The sequence below is a fragment of the Delphinapterus leucas genome, chromosome 20 (assembly GCF_059928025.1).
Source record: "Delphinapterus leucas isolate spDelLeu-1000000601 "Yukka" chromosome 20, BTC_Dleu_Yukka2, whole genome shotgun sequence".
In the NCBI taxonomy this organism is placed as follows: Eukaryota; Metazoa; Chordata; class Mammalia; order Artiodactyla; family Monodontidae; genus Delphinapterus; species Delphinapterus leucas.
In genome coordinates, this window is record NC_143148.1 from 29,940,374 (window position 1) to 29,957,693 (window position 17,320).

The 17,320-nt window shown below is 35.2% G+C and overlaps 1 protein-coding gene across 21 annotated transcripts in view; it reads left to right on the forward strand.

Annotated features, from left to right (window-relative positions):
- Positions 1-17,320, forward strand: part of CHD9 (chromodomain helicase DNA binding protein 9) — a 236,622-nt gene that overhangs the window by 104,840 nt on the left and 114,462 nt on the right. The gene's annotated exons all lie outside the window — the stretch shown is intronic.

A 17,320-nucleotide genomic window follows, 5' to 3' on the forward strand; every position in this document is an offset into this window, starting at 1 on the left:
TGTATTTATTTATTTATGGCTGCGTTGGGTCTTTGTTGCTGTGTTCGTGCTTTCTCTAGTTGCAGCAGGCAGGGTCTACTCTTCATTGTGGTTTGTGGGCTTTTCATTGCAGTGGCTTCTCTTGTTGCGGAGCACAGGCTCTAAGTACATGGGCTTCAGTAGTTGTGGCACGTGGGCTCAGTAGTTGCGGCTCGCAGGCACTAGAGTGCAGGCTCAGTAGTTGTGGCGCACGGGCTTAGTTGCTCTGCGTCATATGAGATCTTCCCAGACCAGGGACAGAACTGTGTCTCCTGCATTGGCAGGTGGATTCTTAACCACTGCGCCACCAGAGAAGTCCCCCCAAACTCTTTCTTAAGGCTTCCTTTCAATATGGAAAGATAAATTGCTGATTAAATCCCTCTCTTGCTGCCAAAAATTATAGCAGTTTATAATATGGCTTTCTGTCTGGAGGGGTGTGGTCTGGTGGAGATAGGTGGTGACAAACCTGATTTCTCAATTCTTAAAAACATTTTGTACTTTTTTTTTTAACATCTTTATTGGAGTATAATTGCTTTACAATGGTGTGTTAGTTTCTGCTTTATAACAAAGTGAATCAGTTATACATATACATATGTTCCCATATCTCTTCCCTCTTGCATCTCCCTCCCTATCCCACCCCTCTAGGTGGTCACAGGCACCGAGCTGATCACCCTGTGCTATGCAGCTGCTTCCCACTAGCTATCTGTTTTACATTTGGTAGTGTATATATGTCCATGTCACTCTCTCACTTCGTCCCAGCTTACCCTTCCGCCTCCAACATTTTGTACTTTAAAAATGATGACTTATAAGAGATACAAAAGAGTTGTTATCTATACTAAGAATCAAAGGTGTTTCTTAATTTTGTCCTATCAATTCTATGCAAGGTCCTTTACTACTAGTTCTCTATGGACTTCTCAGAGTGAGCTTTTAATAAATTACACTTTATCGTAATGCTCCAAGAAAGGTAAATACAAGGCAGCTTCTCAGAATTTTATAGGAATATGAATGGTTTAATATCCACAATTTCTTAGAATATAGCTTGTGAAATGCTGGTCTTTGTAAATCTTTATTTCAGTTGTTATGCTTTTACTCATGCTTAGCTCACTCCCTTGAATATCTTCTCTTTTTTTTTTTTTCGGTATGCGGGCCTCTCACTGTTGTGGCCTCTCCCGTTGCGGAGCACGGGCTCCGGACGCGCAGGCCCAGCAGCCATGGCTCACGGGCCCAGCCGCTCCGCGGCATGTGGGATCCTCCCGGACTGGGGCACGAACCCGCGTCCCCTGCATCAGCAGGCGGACTCTCAACCACTGCGCCACCAGGGAAGCCCTCTTATTATCTTTTCATTTAAAAATTAACTTATTCTTAGGCAACACAGATCAAGTCTCCTTTTCCTCTGTGATCCATATTGATTTAGCTGTTCCCTCAAACAACTGATTATTTACTGTTTTCTTCCTTTTGTCATACATGAAATGTGGTATAGATATAGCTGTGTAATCTCTGCAGTAAAAGCAGAGATAAATCTCTGCAATAAAAATATTAACTTTTTTTGTAGACAGCGTTTCTTTTTTCTTTTTTTTGAATTTTATACAGCAGGTTCTTATTAGTTATCTATTTTATACATATTAGTGTATATACATACATCAATCCCAATCTTCCAATTCATCCCACCATCATCACCCGCTCATATTTCTTATTTGTTCTCCAGAGAGTCTGTTGTTGAACATATTACCTGTATGAAATGTGTTCTTAGCAAATATTTCTAAATTTGTTATCACCAGCCAATAGACTAGCATAAATTATAGAAATTAAGATAAAATAATCTAACTTTAGTTTGTAGTGATGTAATTAAAACTAATAAAAGAATAGGAATTGTTAAATAGATAAGTCAGGGTAAAATTTATCCTGTTACGTTTATGTTCACTGGGTAAGTACATTTTAAAATTGATTTTATTCAGGCATAATTTCATACGATAAAATATACCCATTTTGAGTGTAATTTGATGATTTTTGACAATGTATACCCTATATAATCATTATCACAATCAAAGTATAGAACATTTCCATAAGCCCACAAATTTTCCTTTTTTCCTGTGTAGGCAGTTATCCTCTCATCCCTGGTCCCCAGGCAATCAGTGATCTACCTTCTGTCACTATAGATTAGTTTTGCTTGTTTCAGATTACCTATAAATGGAATCATATGTTATGTACTCTTTTGTGTCAGGCTTTTTTCATTCTACATGATATTTTTGGGATTTATCCATGTTATATCATGTATCAGTAGTTTTGTTTTTTAGATATAATTTAAGTACAGTAAAAAATTACTCTTTTTAGTGCACAGTTCTGACAAGTATATGTAAGTACCACCACTAATCAAGATACAGAATGATTCCCTATCCCTTCAAAATTCCCTCATCTTCTTTTGTAGCAGTCCCTCCCCCAGCCACCAGCTGCTGGCAACCACTGATTTTTGCCCTTATATTTTTGTTGTGTTTTTTGAGAGTGTGATATAAATGAAATCATACAGTAGGTAGCCTTTTGAGTCTGGCTTTATTTACTCAGCACAATGCATATGTGATTCATTTATGTTGTTGGGTGAGTCAGTAGTTTGCTCCTTTTTATGGCTGAGTAGCATTCTACTTTATGAGTACACCACAGTTGTCCATTTTACCTATTGATAGACATTTGGGTTGTTTCTTGTTTTGGGCTTTTTTTTTTTTTTTGCGGTACGCGGGCCTCTCACTGTTGTGGCCTCTCCCGTTGTGGAGCACAAGCTCCGGATGCGCAGGCTCGGCGGCCACGGCTCATGGGCCCAGCTGCTCCGCGGCATGTGGGATCCTCCCGGACCGGGGCACGAATCCGCGTCCCCTGCATCGGCAGGCGGACTCTCAACCACTGCGCCACCAGGGAAGGCCTTGGCTATTTTTAATAATGCTTCAGTGAACATTTAAGTTCAGTCTTTTTGTGTACATATGTTTTCATTTCTTTGGATACATACAAAGGTAATGAGGTTGCTGGGTCATATGTTGAATATATGTTTAACTTAATAAAAAACTGCCAAACTGTTTTCAAAAGTGGGGTTGCACCATTTTACACTCCCACCAGCAGTGTATGAGAGTTCCAGGTGCTCCCTCTTCTTCAGTCTTTGGTGTTGTTAGTCTTTTTAATTTTAGCCACTTGATTGGCTGTATACTATATCTCATTATAGTTTTAATTTGTATTTTCCTAATGGATAATGATACTGTGCATCTTTTCATGGACTTATTGTCCAAAAATGCATATCTTCTTTTGTGAAGAGTCTGTTGAAGTCTTTTGCACAGCCAGACATGGAAGAGATCAATTTCTCTAATGTTGCTAAGACCTGGTAAAGAGGTGTGTGTGTGTGTGTGTGTGTGTGTGTGCATGTGCGCATGTGCGCATGTGTGTTTGTGTTGTAAGACCCAGTCATTTATAGAAAGAAGTCTAACTAGGCAATTTTGTGGGATTAAGGAGGTCTAGCCACATACAACACAGACTCCTGAAAGCAGATAAGTGAGAAAACAGCATCTAGAAATCTAGGAATAGGCAATGTCTAGAGATTTAGATAATTATCATAGCATAAGGCTTCAGGGACAGCTGCTGGGATTAAGGAAAAGGGATATCAAGACATTAACCTAGATTTAGAATCTAGTGGTATTAACTTCTTAATATGGGAATTGAGACCTAAAGAACATTAATCGCTTTTTAAATTCAGGTTTATTGAGATATAACTTATATCCAGTAAAATTCACCTTTTTTAGTGTACATTTCTGTGAGTTTTGACAAACATGTACATTGTATAAACACACCGCAATCAAGATAAAGAATTTTGCCATCACCCCAAAACATCCTCTGGTGCTTCTTTGTACTCAGCCTTTCCCTCAACCCCAGATCCTGGTAAACAGTGATTAATTTTCTTTCCTTATAGTTTTGCATTTTTGAGAATGTTGTATAAATGGAATCATATATCATGTTGTCTTATTAGTCTGACTTCTTCCACTTAGCATAATGTATTTTTTGTTGCATGTATCAGTAGTGTGTTCCTTCATGTTACTGAGTAGTAGTCCATCATATGAATGAACCAAAGATTGTATATATCAGATAAAGGACATTTGGATTGTTTCTGGGTTTTGGCATTTATGAATAAAAGCCTTTTTAAGCATTTGTGTACCGGTGTTTATGTTACCATATGTTTTCATTTCTCTTGGGTAAAGGTATCAGAGTGGGATTGCCAGGGGTCATAAATTAAATGTATGTTTAACTTTGTAAAAAACTACCACCTGTTTTCCAAAATGGCAGTATCATTTTGCATTTCCATCAGCAGCGTATGAGTTTCAGTTTCTCAATATCCTCTCTTCCTCTTCCTACTTAGCATTGTTCATGTTTTTTTTTTAACCAAATAGATGTGTAGTGGTATCTCATGTGGTTTGAATTTGCATTTCCCTTATGTCTAATAATGTGAGCATCTTTTCTTGTGTTTATTTGCCATGCATTTATCATCTTCGGCAGTGTCTGCCAAAAATTTTGCCCATTTTTAAAATTGGAATAGTTGTTTTCATATTATGGAGTTCTGAGACTTCTTTATATAAGGAACATTAATCTTTATCATAATAATTAATACTAATATTTATTGAGTGCTTATTATGTGTCAGATACTGTTCTAAGATCCTTTAGATACTATGATTATCCTCGTTGCATAGATGATGCAACTGTACCAAACACTGAATAGATTTTAGAGGTACAAATCAAATATGACCTTGACTTATAAATAACTAAAATATGCTATGGCAAATATAGCAGTAAAATTACATATTGTAAAAGGAAGTGATATCTACACTGAGTTTGTTTTTTTATTAGTTACTTATTTTTATTTTTGGCTACATTGGGTCTTCGTTGCTGCGCGCAGGCTTTCTCTGGTTGTGGTGAGCTGGGGCTACTCTTCTTTGCGGTACGTGGGCTTCTCATTGCAGTGGCTTCTCTTGTTGCGGAGCATGGGTTCTCGGCATGCGGGCTTCAGTAGTTGCAGCCCGCGGGCTCTAGAGCACAGGCTCAGTAGTTGTAGCACACGGGCTTAGTTGCTCCACAGCATGTGGGATCTTCTTGGACCAGGGATTGAACCCGTGTCCCCTGCATTGGCAGGCGAATTCTTAACCAGTGTGCCACCAGGGAAGTCCCTACACTGAGTTTTGAATAGACATTTGCTAGGCTACCTTTTAGAGAAAGGACACTCTAGACAACTAGAACAGTAAATTCAAAGTTATTATAACTTGTTTTTTTTAAAAAAAACATTGTTTCAGTGTTGCTAGAATATAAAGTAAAACAAAAAATTGGAGCTATAACTGGAAAGAGAGAAGATGATCATGTTATTCAGAAGCGTAACAACCTAAAATGAGTATAGACTTAGAATATTTCTGTTTAAAATCTTCACATTTTGATTGTGGGTTTTAAAAAACTTCCTTTTCCTCTAGCTCCTACCTTCCCCTAATAATATTGGTTGAATTAGCTCTCAGATGTCTTTCAGCATTTTGTAGATTTCTCCTCTTATTGAGGGAACATATAATATCATATTTCCCTTTTTAAAATTATTTTTCTGGATGAAAAGCATGAAATATCATGCTAACACAATAAAGAAAAATAATTTTAGTGTCAAGACATCATTGCATTAGAACAGATGGTTTTTTCCTTAAAATCTGGTTGTAATGAATTGTTTACTTAGATTAATGATAATACAGTTAAATAATAGTCTTCAGTTTGAGGGTTATGTAATGTAACTTCTGTTAATGTAAGTTTTGTTGACGTATAACATACATACAGAAAAGTACACAAATTGTAAGTAGTTTGATAAATTTTCACAGAGTAAACATCATCTATTTCACCAATCCAGATCAATAAATAGAACATTATCACAATCCTAGAAATCTCCTTGGGCCTCCTACTAGTCCCTGCTTGCTCTCACCCTAAGGGTAATCACCATTTTGACTTCTACCCTCATAGATTAGTTTTACCTGTTATTGAACTTTATATGTATTTATGTTGAGTATGTACCCAGGAGTGAAATTGTTCAATTGTAGGGTATGTGAATGTAGTGCCAAATTAACCATATATTTAGTAGCTTAAAACAGCATCCATTTATTATCTCTTAGTTTCCTTGGGTCAAGGGTCTAGGCACAGCTTAGCTGGATTATCTGCTTGGGGTCTCACAAGACTGCATCCAGCGAGTCCAGTGGGGCTGTGATCTCATCAGAGACTCACAGCCCTCATCTAGGCTAATGGGATCGTCAGCAGAATTCATTTCCTTGTAGCTGTAGAACTCGTAGCAGCTCGTTTCTTCAAGGCCAGAAGGAGACTGTCTCTGAGCTCAGGAAAGGCCTAAGCTTTCTTTTTTAAAAAAATTAAACCTTTTTATTTTGAGATAATTGCAGATTTGTATGCAATTGTAAAAAATAGTACGGCTAGGTCTAGTGTATTCTTTACCCAGTTTTTTGTTATATGGATATTTTCCTGTATACAGATTGTGTTTTTAAGATTTTGCATAGGAATATTTAAGGAAGCAGTTTTCTCAGTCCAGATTTCCTATAGATAGGCCTTCAGTAGAATGGAATCATTGCAGTCTTAGTTTTATTCATCTTACAAAAACTTGAAAATCTTTGCAGTTGGCTAACATTTGAAGATAGTTATCAGATCAAGATCTCTCATTTTCTCATTAAACTTTTTGTTTTCATTGGAGAGTGTTACTCAAGAGATAGCCAAGCTGCAAAGCTAACACAGTCCCAAGACTCTCCTCACTTCTGACACCAACTACAAATTCTGGAGGTTCCCAGAACCACCCTTAGTTTCAATAATAGGCTAGCAGAACTCACTGAAAACTATTATACTTGTGGTTACAGATTATTACAGAGGAGGTTACAGGTTAAAATTAGCCAAAGAAGGGATGCATAGGGCAGTCTCAGAGGGTTTCAACACAAAGCTCTCTCCTTGGAGAGAGGTCCCAGCATTGATGCATGACAGTACGCATCGGGTATTGTTAATCAGGGATGTCACTTGAGCTTCAGTGTCAGAGTTTTTATTGGTGCTCCATTAAATAGATGTAACTGATTGATTAATTGATTGCCCAATGTGGTTGATCCCATCCTCCAGGTTGACTAATACCAGGTGACTTAAAGCCCTCCAACCCTAAATAAGAGTCTGGATTGAACTCTCCTATGAAATGACATGGAAGTATTCATTAACCTCTTAGAACAGTGTTTTTCAAAGTTTTTGTCTGGGACCCAGCATAGACGTGTTTTTAAATGTTTATGAATGTATATATGTAGGGGCGTGTATGTATTAAGATGTAACCAGTGCTTCTCAAAACACTAGTCTACTTCATTTATAAAGAATGTTAATGGCTATCCACTGAATTGATGGCTTGTAATGAGATTTTAGTTCATAGTTAAAAAACACTGACCTAGAAAATCAGACCATCAAGAATAGTCATGGCTCATTACTAGAAGGAACCAGCTTAAAAACTGTAGGACCTGAACAGATAAGATCTGAAGAGGAATTGAGGCGCACTTCCATGGAGTAGTCTCCAGATGTATAGACTGGGAAGTATAATGTAGTTGGTGCAAATGTTATCCAGTAGGGAAACTTCTTATTAAGATATAAAACCCAGTATGTTGGTCTTTGTGCTTTGTTGCTTATCTCTCTAGGCTGCTGAGAATAATTTGATTCATCTTTCATCACATCTTTACATTGCTAGTTCTTTCTTTTCATGCAGAGTTCAGTGTAAGTGGCCTCCTCAGTTAGACTTTCATTGAGTCCATTTTAAAATAGTCACCCTATCACTTTTAATCACATCATCCTATTTTCATTCTTTGCATAGCCATTACCCTTACCTGATGGGTTTGTTTTTTTTTTTTCCTTTTTGTTTATCTCCTTCTCTAAAATGTTAGCTCCATTAAAGCAGGGACTTTGTCTTGTTTACTGTGTTATTCCCAGTACTTATAACAATCTGTCTGGCAGGTAGTATGTACTCAAATAATACGTCTTGAATGAGTGATCTAGTTTGTATTCCTCTTAAACCCAAAACAGAATACATTTCTCTTGGTGAGACTAGAGTATACTGTAATTATCACCTCCCTTGTTCCTTATACCACATTTCTGTTTGTGCAATGTAAGATTGCATTTGTTTTTTGGCAAGCTCATTACACCATACACTCATTTAGTTTACAGTGAGCTAAAATTCCCTGGTATTTTTCACATGAGCTGCTGTTAAGGCATGTACTTTTTTTTTTTTTTAAGTAGGTAGGAGTGTGTGTGTGTGTGTGTGTGTGTGTGTGTGTGTGTGTCCACGCCTGCACACAAGAATACCCATTTATAGATTCAGCCTCATAAGATTTTTTGTTTAATCAGCATTTTTGTGTATGATCTAAGAGGGTTGCTAATTAAGAACTAATGGTAGGGTTGCTGAAGAGATTTTAAGCTCAAGTGAAAGGCTAGTAGGAACCCAGAAGATTGACCAGATGGCACCAGTTCACAAATTTAAACTGAAAATATTCATTTGGAGCAGTTTAGCAGAAGCTGAGGAAGTAGATTCTGTTGTACAAATTTTGGAAGAGCTCAGTTGACATGCGTAGGTTTGCCTCTTCCTATTCTTAAAAAAAATGTAGCATGACTTCCCCCAGGTTCAGACCCACCATTGGAGTTACATCCTCCTTAACTCATTGTGGACTTCCCAGCACTGTTGTTACAGGTCAGTGCCCCTCTCATATTCTTCTTAAATCTGCCTTTTGTATTCTACTTTTTGAAATCTGTAAGGCTGCACCCAGTAATTTTAGATACACTACATTTGTTGTTAGAATCATTTCTTATTGAATTGTTGGAATTTTATTTTTGAGTCCTGACTTGTTGAACTATATTTCCTGAGTTTATTGATCTGTCTATGCTTTTGTAAGTTTCAGGCCATATGATGATACTTTTTTTTCTTTAACTTCAAAAGGTGTACATTTATTGACACACAACTACTATGCCTAGACCTGTCATGGACACCAAAAGGTCATGTTTAGTTTTTTCATGTAATTCCCATCATTTCTACTTCCACAAATAACTTTTTTTCTTATGGTCAGAGTACATCCAGAGATGCAGTGTCTCTCATTACTTCCTTTGCATTCTGCAAGATGAAATTTTAATATGATGAAATTAAGTATATTTTGTGATTTCTGAAACGCTTTTGACTTTTTATATATAGATACTTTTCAGCATTTGATTTTCTTTTGCCTAAAACTGTAAATCAAGTTCAAATACCTTTAAATTTTTTCCTTATTGCAAATGTATTTATGTTAGCCTTCCCTTAACATCATTTTTATTTATGTTAGTAATTACTTGAATGTTCAAATAGCTTTTTATATATAATCTCAGAATTCTGAAAGTTAAAATTGATTTTTCATAATGCATTGTATACAAAAAAACAGTGTCTTTCAACAGAACCAACTCTCAATCTCCCCTTTAAAAGACTTGAAAGAGGTTTTTTCCTTTGTATTTGTTTTATTAATATTTTTGGAAACATTGCCAAAAGAATTTAGAATATGATGGTTAGCGTTGTCCACAGAATTATGCAGCTGTTTGGTTAATTTGCTTACACTGTTGCCCTTCTACTTTATCAGGTCTTCTCAAGACTTTAAGAGTGTATTTCACCTATTGGTTTTGTCACACTGTCACTGCTACACTCCAGTCTCTCTCTTAATCTGGAGAAAATGGATAATAGCAACTCTTTCATCTGCAGTTAGGAATAATTAATATTTGATTAATTTTAATAATTTGATTAATAGGAATATTGTGAAGTCAGATTTAAAAATACACCAGAAATTGTGAAAACTTTTGTGAAGGAAAATGGTTTTTGAATTAACATATTCAAGAAGTCTTTAAAAAAAATTTTTTCCCCTAAGAAGCATTTTAGAAAAGGTGCTATGGGAAGTTCATATTATTTACCAAAGTGATATTTATATACAATATTTTAATTTTTTATTGGTGGTGTGATAATTTTGAATTGTTATATGGAAAATGCTTTAAATTTTCTACTTGTGATAAAACTCACTCTCTAGCTTTTCTTTCTCTCTCATATGTTCAAGCAGTCTACTGACTTCTTTTCTATAGCCAATAAACATACTCAAGTTTCTAATTCCACGGTAGCCTGCCATTTTCCCTTCATTTATTTAGGAAAAGTGTTTAACACTGTATCTACTTACTTTCTTCCAATTTACTTCTTAATCTACTATAATATGGCTTCCGCCTCAACCACTCCGTTAAAACTATTCTTACCATGAACCTGGAATATCTTACAGTGCCAGAAAGTAAGGAAGTGTTCAAAATATGATGGTGGTAAACAAGGTTCAGGAACCAACTTGAAGGAGCTCTATATGGTGAAAGCTGGGACAATTTGAATAACACATAATCATAGTATCAGATTATAACCCATAGAATAAAATAAATATCTGTGAGTCTATACCAGTATCAATAATTGAATAAATGAATGAATGAATGAATGAATAAATAAATAAGGAGAATAGGCAACTTTTGTTTATAGTAGAATTCCAGGAGAAAATGTGGAAGGAATGATGGAAATAAAAAATTTCCATTAGGTGAATAACCAAATAATAATTGTTATAGGCAGGAACCATCAATGCATGCTAAAATTACTAGGCAAATATATATGAGAACAAGATATTTGCATAGTCTGATAAGATACTTGTTAATTATAAAAGGAGAAATTTATAGCAGAGAGTAATGGCAGACATTACTCTAACCAAGGGATCAAAGATAACAGTACCGGCTTCCCTGGTGGCACAGTGGTTAGGAATCCACCTTCAAATGCAGGGGACACGGGTTTGAGCCCTGGTCCAGGAAGATCCCACATGCCACGGAGCAACTAAGCCCGTGCGCCACAACTACTGAGCCTGCGCTCTAGAGCCCGCGAGCTACAACTACTGAAGTCTGCGGGCCTAGAGTCGGTGCTCTGCAACAAGAGAAGCCACGGCAGTGAGAAGCCTGCACACCAGAACAAAGAGCAACCCCCGCTCGATGCAACTAGAGAAAGTCCGTGCACAGCAACAAAGACCCAACACAGCCAAAAATAAAATACATTTTTTTAAAGATAACAGTACCAGTTATAAGACATACTGACATCATTGTATCCCCTGATATGATGATGCACAGAGGTGGGCACAATATCACATTACAGCAATAACAATAGTACCTAGCACTTCTGAGTATTTGTATGCCAGACACCGTACTAAGCACTTTACAAGCTTTACCTGTTAGGTCTCACAACAGCCCTAGAAGGTAGACGCTACTATTATCTCCATTTTACAGATGATGAAACCCAGGGCTGGCTGAGTCCAAAGCCCTTTCCTTTAATCACAACATTACGCTGAGAACAGCTTTTAGTATCATTAGTAATTTATGGACTGATGAATTCAGTATATTTAATGTTGTCAGTAAGTAAGGAACTTCGTGAGATTTTGTGGTTTAATGTTTTTAAAATACACTTTTGATTTGTTTGGAAACAAAAGATGAAGTTTTGAAAATACAGCATTAAGAAAGCAACACAAACTAATATAAAATAGAAGGTTAAATATTACTTGTTTTTATATCATATATGGCCTTTTTGTAAATAAAAAAGTTTCCATGAAGTATTTGGGTATTTTTATTGAAACCAGTTAGCAGCCCTAAATCTAAAAATCTGATCCTGTTACCTCTCTGTATGTAATCACTTATTGATTCCCCAATTCACTTTAGCTTAAAGTCCAGATACTTTAGCATAACTTATAACACTTTTGATAATCTGACCCATTACCTTTCTGTCTTTATTGCTTATCATTCTTCCACATGAATCCAGTTTTCTTGTCATGCCAAATTACCTGTTATACCCAGAATATAACGGTTTAAATTTCTTTATTATATAATATTTCAAGTGTACACAGAAGTAGAGTAGACATCACCCAGCTATGACAGCCATCAGTTTATAGGCAATTGTTTTTCATCTATACGACCCTCTGACAATCATACAGAGACTATTAGTCCCTTCAGGGACTATTTTGAAACACACCTTAATCATATCACTTTATCTGTAAATATTTCAGATATCACTTTATCTGTAAATATTTCAATTTGTATATCTAAAAGACAAAGGTTTTAGCTTTAAGACACAATTGCAAAATTAGTTTCACACTTAAAAAAATAACTGTAATTCCTTCATAATCAAATACCCAATCAAAGTTAAAGTTCTCTAGTATTAATAAATGTAGTCTTACAGACTTGTTCAGGTCTATGTCAAAACAAGGGCCATGTATTGCATTCATTTGATACGAATTTTAAGTGTGTGTCTTCTCTTTTTTCTGTTTTTTTTTTTATTTTGGCATTACATTTAGTCTTAAACCTCTTTTGATCTATGATTACCCTTCTTTGTTTCTTATTGTTTCTTTGCTGAAGAAACAGTCATTTTTCTTTAGAATTTCCCACATTCTGGATTTTGCTGGTTACATTCCCATGGTATCCTCTAACATATTCTTCTCTCTCTGTATTTCCTGTAAGTCACATAATAAATGTTTATTTTTTAAAAAAACAACTTTTATGAATATCTACTATTTGCCTGAACTGCTATGTGGATGATTAAAATAGAGGGAATACTTTTAATAGTATTACCGTATCAGTGTAAAATTCAAGATTTAGAAAAAAGAAGGAATGTCATCATTAGCTAAAAGTGGAAACCTGGATACTAGTACAAGTCACAAAATGAAAATAAGCCTTTTAATTTGTGAACATGTGAGTTCACAAATGTGAAGAAAGTGAAATAAAATAATTGCTTCAGATACATCAAAAACTCTGAAAAACAAATCTAAGGGTAAAACTCAGAGGATTTGACAGGTAATAATTTGGATCAGTTTTTCCTCCTTTTCTTCTCTTTAAAAGCAAGTCTTTATTGGTACCTTGTGGAAAAAAATGTTATATGCAATAAATGCAAAAGAAGTTACCACTAATGTTTGACACGTATTACTAAAATTAACTACAAATTTGTTTTTAGAGGTTGGTTTAATTTGAATATTTAAAAAATATCTTTATTGGAGTATAATTGCTTTACAATGGTGTGTTAGTTTCTGCTGTATAACAAAGTGAATCAGCTATACATATACATATATCCCCATATCTCCTCCCTCTTGCCTCTCCCTCCCACCCTCCCTATCCCACCCTTCTAGGTGGTCACAAAGCACCGAGCTGATCTCCCTGTGCTATGCGGCTGCTTCCCACTAGCTATCTAATTTGAATATTTAAGTACATAATTATATGATTCTTCCTAAAATAAAAATGTTAAAAACTAGCATACTGGCTTACTATAAACAATTCAACAGAACTAAAATGCTTTCTAAGTTAGCTTTATAATATCAAATTACTCTCAGATATTTACTTTCCTTTTGATGGCAGATCTTTTTATTCTTTCCTCTTGGCTTCCATGACACCACTCTTTCCTGATGCTCATCTTACCATTTTTGTAGTTTCTTTCTGTTTTCCTTCTTTAACTCCTCTTCATCTGCTAGCTCTTTAGAACTTGGTGTTTTGGGTTTTCACTAATGGTTCTCTTCTCTTATTCAGCATTGTCTCTCTAGGCAGTAAAACTCATTCTTGATCAAGTCTTGCTATCTCTATTCTGTTTTGTATTCTCTTCCATTGCAAGTTCCATTCACCTAGTCCCCCAGGTCTGAAGCCTGAGAGTCATCTCTCCTGAGATAAGTTGGAAGATTTTTTTTAGCTATAATACAGTTTTATATATGTTGTTGAAAATTCTTTGTTCTGTGTTTTATTATTACTAAGGAATTATATCTTTTATTATTTGAGACTTTTTATTCCTTCATATTGTTTTTAAAATGTGTGAAGTAGAACTTTAAATTTTTTACAATTTTCCCTAATAGTAGAACCTGTGCTCTATAGTAGATGTATGGTAGCCATGTGATCATTCTCCCCTTCTTTTTGAAAATTTATGATTTCCACTCAGGTCTACACACTGGTGATTCAAATTTTTAAATTATTTGTATGCAACTAAAATATTTGATGGATGAATTCCCCAGTGTGAGTGGGTAGGTATGTGGGAAAATTATTCCACCAAGAGGAGGAAGAACTGAGTCCCCACTCCTGTTTTAACACCTCTAATTTCTTACTCAAATCTCTTTGCTGCATTCTCTCATGAAGGAAAAGAGGAGTAGTAACCATGGTATTAAAACTATCTAATTTTTAAGAGGTAGCATTCATACAGGTTAGGTACCACTCTTTTTCATTCTGTTATATTTCATTTCTTTAGTGCTGGTCTGAACCCACTAAATTTATATCATGACTTGTTATTAGATCATGACCTTTGGTTTGAAAAACACTCATACCATAAATCCTTGAGTTTCCCTAGTATTGAAATATGACATCCAGGGTCTTTCATATATTCTTCTAGTTGCTATCAAAATAATTGATATATCGCATATGATACCATCTTTATGTTTTGCTGTGACTTGTTTTTCTTATAAATATTTGGATATGTTAATATATGTGCCTTCTTTTTTTTTTTCTCATTTAGCATACAGGTCCTTGGGGCACAAGGCCTTTGCCTTTATGTATTTATTTTTTTAAAGATTTTTTTGATGTGGACCATTTTTAAAGTCTTTATTGAATTTGTTACAACATTGCTTCTGTTTTGTTTTGGTTTTTTGGCCATGAGGCATGTGGGATCTTAGCTCCTCGACCAGGGATTGAACCCGCACCCCCTGCATTGGAAGGGAGAGTCTTAACCACTGGGCTGCCTGGGAAGTCCCTGCCTTTATTTTAAAAGTTGAGTTTTGAAATTGTGACAAACCTACAGAGAAATCACAAATGAAATACAAAGAAATTCTTTTACTTTGTAAAAAATTGGAGAGCAGATTGCAAACCGGATGTTCCATCACCCCAAATGACTTGATATATTTCCTACAGATAAAGATATTTTCCTACATCACTATAATGTAACCATAACAAGTGGGAAATTAATACAGCAGGAGCTGTTGGGACTGAGAGGAAGAAAACAAAATAAAACACAAGTAGATTGGACAGAATTTGTTGACTGCTTATGTAGGTGAAAAAGAGAAAAATTGTAACATTGAGAAAAGTTACTATTAACTGCCTTTTTGTATGTTTGTGTCTGTGTAAATTGGGAAATCACCTACATTAAAAATGATTAGTTAGTTAACACCTCAGTGTTGATGTTCTGTGGGAATATAGAGTTAAAATACTATATCCTAAGAGTAGAAGAAATATTTGATCACAGAAATGTTTGATCACAAATGTTTGATTGTCTACTGTTTTTATTGTTAAATAATTGGGATTTTTGAATCAAGTAATGGAATCTATTGAAAAACTTTAAGGAGAAGTGAGATATTTTGGAAATCATCCTAGTTTCTGTGGATAGTGTCAGTGAGTTAAGGGTATTCAAAGAAAACAGCAAGAGAATCCACATCTTATATTCCAGCCCTGACCTCTCCAAGGATCGAGTCCAAAATTTCCAGTTACTCAAACTTTTCATTTCAAACTCAGTGTGGAAAGAATTAAACTTATGCACACATACATACCCTTTCTCAATATTTCTTTTATCTCCTCCTGTACCAGTACTTGGTCTAGAAAGCAAGTATTGACTCTTCCTGCTCTTCAGCCAAAACCCACCCATATCTAGTTGATTTCTACCTCTTGGAAAGGGCACTGAAAAAAACTAAATTTTGTTCTTGCTTCCTTACTAGTATCTCTGAGATTTTGAGAAAGTCATTTAATTTCTTTTGTGTTCAAATTAATCTCTGTAAGTTATGATATTTGAACCAAATATGGTATAATACAGTGGTTAAGAGCACGGTTTCCATTATGAGGCTCTCTGCCTCTTAATCCCTACCCCATCTTTCAGTAGCCGTGTGATCTTGGGCAAGTTATTTCTCTATGCCTTACTATCTTTAGCTATAAAATGAGGGTAACAGTAGTACATATCTCACAGGGTTGTTTTTAAGATTAATTGAGTTAATATACAGTTGACCCTTGAACAATGCCGGATTAGAGATTAATTGAAAGATCCAAGTATAATTTATAGTCAGTTTTCCATATATGTGATTCTTCCATATTTGTAGTTCTTGATTCCTCCATATCTGTGGTTCCACATCCTTGGATGAAACCAACTGTACTGTAATATTTATTATTGAAAGAAATCTGCATGTAAGTAGACCCACAGTTTAAATCCATGTTGTTCATGTATGTGTCATAATAGGAATAGTGCCTAGAACATAGTAGGGAATAAGTAAGTGTTAGCTATTATTATTATATTATGATTTTAAAAACTTATGTGCTTAGGTCTATCATTTTGCAGTTCTGCTGTAAGAATATCTCTCCCATTTGTTACTCCTCTCCATTATCACTATTACCCTATTATTCAGGATTAAATTAATTATTACATGTAAAATGCTTAGAATAGTGCCTGTCACCTAATAAGCACTTGGTAAGTGTTAGCCCTTATTATTGGTTATTACGATTTTTACATAGATGACCTCCAGGTCAGTAAGATCCTTTTCTTGCATTAGTGGTCCTATGCCTTTAATTTCCTCTTCTGTTCCTTAGATTGGTCTTTCTAGGACACTGTTTATATAATGTTGCTCCATTTCGAGACCTTTGATGCCTGAAAGGAAATAACTAAAAACAGGTTCTTTAATACAGATATCAGATGACTTGCCAAGACCAATTTTTAAAAAATGGTATTAATGAAAGAGGTAAACGTGAATTTTGAGGCAGTGAAAATTTTGTTTTAGGTATTTAAGGTCATTGCTTACTAAAATAGTCTCAATATTTTATAGATGAAAAGTATAGGTATATAATGATCAAATTCAGGAGGACTTGCTACTTATTTATTTTTAGCAGGGACTAAAACTAAAATTTTATCTTAAAAACAACAGTTGAGTTGAAATAGAATGTGAGGAGTAAAGGTCAGGAATGTTTAGGAGTTTTTTTATGTTAGGAAAATGAATTAATGTATTTATTCAGGTTTAAGTAAGGCAGTAATTTAACTATGGCTAGTTATTTTTTTATAGACAGCTCTTATGTGTTCATTTCAAAATCTTAAGCTTTTTGGAATTTAAATGAAAATAGCTTCATTTCTCAGTCTTAAAAATGACATTGTTAGCTTTCTGTTAGAAGAATAATAAGAAACCTTATCTAATTTCTTAAAGAGAAGTCACTTGTTATGGGTTCATTTGCATGACCTCCTCTT